This window comes from Artemia sp. Qi Xiang Cuo, chromosome 15, assembly GCF_049724085.1.
Source record: "Artemia sp. Qi Xiang Cuo chromosome 15, ASM4972408v1, whole genome shotgun sequence".
Lineage (NCBI taxonomy): Eukaryota > Metazoa > Arthropoda > Branchiopoda > Anostraca > Artemiidae > Artemia > Artemia sp. Qi Xiang Cuo.
In genome coordinates, this window is record NC_142808.1 from 48,760,885 (window position 1) to 48,765,541 (window position 4,657).

A 4,657-nucleotide genomic window follows, 5' to 3' on the forward strand; every position below is an offset into this window, starting at 1 on the left:
TTAGCTATCCTGATACTACGTAGCACTAGTCAAATTGCATTCATTGACAATGTTTATTTTTCAGGATGTACAATAACTGATTGGCTATTTTACAATCTGGTGAGTCTCTAGTCCCTGGCAGGGAAATCAATTTTGAGATTAAATATCATATTTAGCTTTATTTCTATTGAGCTACGATACAAAGTCAATTTTAAGCTTATGATTAATATTTTTGAAAAATGGAAAATATTATAATAGGAATTCTTGTATTTGAAATAACTTAAAAAACAGCTCCTGTATGTTGATAAATAAATAAGAATTTACATTGACTCTTTTCTTATAACTCCATGACAGAGTACTTAGATATCATACTCTCAAAACATTTTTGATAATTTAATTATCTAATTTTGGAAAAGCTTCAAACGGTGAGAAGTGGATATCTCCCATTTCTTGTTCAGAAGCTTAGTTCTGATTGGCAGGGATGGTCAAGGGTCATTACAGTGTCTCCTAGATACATTACTTCCTATTGTTTCAATCCTACTAATTATTGGGTAGTGTGGTATATTTCAATGATTTAGTACTTATATTTAAAATCTTTCATCTATAAATATTTTTTCTCACCCCAATCTGTTCGGTATAGTCAATACAAATGATGGGGTTTCAAACTGGTCACATTTTATGTCAAAACGCAGGATTGCCATCTTGCCCTGAAAAAATTTACTAGATCGCATCTGTTTATACTAAATGCTGAAAAAAAATTTTCAGCATTTATATATATAGGTATATATATATATATATATATATATATATATATATATATATATATATATATATATATATATATATATATATATAAAAAAATATATATATATATATATATATATATATATATATATATATATATATATATATATATATATATATATATATATATATATATATATATATATATATATATATATATATATATATATATATATATATATATATATATATACTTAAAATAATGACTTATATATTTACTAAATAATGAATATATAAAAATTTACTAAATGGGAGAGAAAAAATTTACTAGATCGCATCTGTTTATACTAAATGCTGAAAAAAAATTTTCAGCATTTATATATATAGGTATATATATATATATATATATATATATATATATATATATATATATATATATATATATATATATATATATATATATATATATATATATATATATATATATATATATATATATATATATATATATATATATATATATATATATATATATATATATATATATATATATATATATATATATATATATATATATATATATATATATATATATATATATATATATATATATATATATATATATATATATATATATATATATATATATATATATATATATATATATATATATATATATATATATATATATATCGGCGCTTACGAACAGCTCCTCACATTTGATCTGCCATCAGCGGTCCAATTACCCTGGAAAACGTATTTTGGCAGAAACTTTTTCAAAATGCCTTGGAAACCAACTTGAGACTTCGAAACCTATTTTTAATTCCTAAAAACATCTAAAAATAACATTGCACTACTAATTAACGATTTTCATGTATGTATTGGAATAAATCAATTTAAAATTAGTTTCTTCAAAATTAGTGTTCCAATGTTGAAGCCAAGTTTCGCGTTCAAGAGAAATCTGACTTGTCTACCCGTGAAAAGATCTAATGCCGCTTATGTTTCTACGTTCTTCGGAGCACTTGCACCTCGGGTCGGGTTTTTATAAGGGGTGAGATAAGGAAGGATCATACTGCTAATTCTATAAACTGTGGATTTGACAAACAGAAAGCTGATTTTGTCGACCTTTAGACGCCGGAAGTGAAGTGTTTGTTTATGAAAATAGGTGACTGCTTGTCTGTCTCTGAGACGGACAAGCAAAATTGTAAATTGTAAAACAAACAAGCAAAATTTGTAAACTGTCATATGTTTACGATAATTTTTTTTTCCTAAATTCAAGGAAAATAAAAAAAAAGTTTTGTTTATTATAAATCATGACTTTTTACTAGTTTTACTAGAATTCGGGAAATTTACTAGATCCTCTAAATTTACTAGATTTTTTTTTTACTAGATCTAGTAAAATCCTTCTGACGGTGGCAACCCTGTCCAAAGGACATATTTTTCTGTCAAGGGACATAATGACATAATAGGGTAAAAGAGGAACATATTTTCCAAATTTATGACATAAAATAGAATATTTCCTCGCTGAATTCATATTTTTGTAAAAAAAAAGTTATTTTTTACCAAATCAGTATTAAAACTACTTGTCTAGCACTAGATTTACTTAACTACTTATTTTCTGCTAATTTTTACAAACGTTATTTTTTTTGGAGTTGCTTGCTCTTTCCCGCAGACAGCTATTTGCAAAATACACTTGAAATTAATTACAAGTTTGTATTCTTTCATCTGTAAACGATTTTATTTCTCCTTGCTTTTACGCTACAGTCAAGATAATAGGCAAGCAGGCCCCTTTATAGTTGATTAAATACAAAAAAAAAACAAGTTATCTTAACTGAAAGTAAGGAGCGACATTAAAACTCAAAACGAACAGAAATTATTCCGTATATGAAAGGGGCTGTCCCCTCCTCAACGCCTCGCTCTTTAGGCTAAAGTTTTTTATTGTTTTAAAAAATAAAGTTGTGTGACAGAGTCAAACTTTAGCGTAAAGAGCGAGGCGTTGTGGAGGGGACAGCGTAAAGAGCGAGGCGAGGGGACAGCGTAAGAGAACCCCACTGTAGAGGTTCCAAGCTCCTATCTATAAAAATGAAATTTTAAAGTGTTTGCCAGAAGAAGCATCACGGATTCGTGTTTATCTGTTGTTGTTGCTTTTTCCAGGGGTGATCATATCGAACCAATAATACTAGAATTTTGCAAGAGGGCTCGTTCAAACGAAAATTAAAAGATCTAGTGTCCTTTTTAGGTGACCAAAAAGTTGGAGGACAACTCGCCCTCGTCCCAAGCCTTTTTTTCCTGAAAGTCGTCTGATCAACATTTTGAGATAGCCATTTTGTTCAGTATTGTTGAAAGGTACAATAGATATGTCTTCGGAGATGACATGACCCTCAGAACCACCAGAGGAAAAGCCGCAAGTTAAGAAATTTGCCCATTGTTTACATATAGTATTTGTTATAGGGAAGTATACTGACATTTTCCATCGGAGGAAAGAGATCTTCTGAGGATGGATTTTCTGTGGGGAGAATTTCCCAGTGGGATGGAAGTTTCTGAGGGTGAACTTTTCAGGGGAAATTTTACATGGGGAGAATTTACCAGAATTTGTATAAATAATGTTTGTTCTTTGTTTTTTTTCTCGTTGTTGATCCCATTGTACATGTAGAGACACTCTGAGGGAACTCTCAGGGGGAATTTTTCAGCAGAGTTAGAATTCTCTTTGGATCTTTTTTTTCGGGAGAGGGGATTTTCCACGGGAGAAATTTCCATGGGGATATTATCATCACGAGAAATTCTCCATGGAAAATTTCTGGGGGATAAAGTTTCCAGGGGGGTATTTTCCAAACAGGGATATTCCCCAATGACCTTAAAAAGGATCAGAAACGGAATAAATACAAGTCATTTTTCTAACAAAGGTGTAGTAACGCGTATTTTTCAGGTAGAATCGTAGGCGTAACATTTTCTGGGAAGGATTCGCAGCAGGGATGCAATTGTCCGGGGGTAATTTCCCGGCGGAAGAATTTTACATGGGAGGAACTTTATATAGAGGAATTTTCTGTGGGGAAATCTTCCACAGAGGGGATGGATTTCCTGGGATTATCTGAAAAACGATCGGAAATAAATACAAAAACTAATTTTTTCTACCGAAAGTGAGGAGTGACATTAAAACTTAAAACGTACAGAAATTATTCCGTATATGACGGGGGCTACTCCCTCCTCAATACCTCCCTCTCTACGCTAAAGTTCAACCTTTTGTTTAATGTTTTCAAGAACGATTCTTGAAACACAAGGGCCGTGCCACACTTGGAGTAAGCACACACCCCCTCCACCCTTGGTGAAGAGGGGCGGAGCCACCCCCCTCCACACACGTATTGTTTTCCCTAGATGCATCCAACGGAAATTTTGAGATAGAAATTTTGTTAAAAATGGTCCAAAGAAAATATAAAAATACCCTCAGCGTTTACACAACCCATAAGAGCCCTGGGACAAGGGTTGTAAGTTATGCCCCAGGGGCATATAAGGTTTTATGGAATGGGTAGTCGTATATACTTCAGATGGGGCTCATTTGATTGAAGTTTAGTGTCCTTTATAAGAGTCAAAAGTGATGTGAGGGCAATCCCCCCCCGTGCCTATCAGTTCCAGTAATTATGCCTTTGGGGATGTCCCCCCCCCCCCCCTGATTGAAGGGCAACCCAGCTTACCTAGCGCTCCGCAACGTCACTTGACATCTGGAATGTTCCTTATGACATGCGCAAGAAATACTCTGATTGGCAAAAAGCTACCAAAAGAAGTGAAAATGCTGACCCTCATGCCGACCATACCTGTAAAGCGCAACTCTCGTAGGAACGTGAGCCTCAAGCTCCCACAATTAGTTTTTACTGTTTACATGCTTTTATGACTTGTGCTTTCACACTAGTTCATTTTTTATGGATGAACTAAATTAACC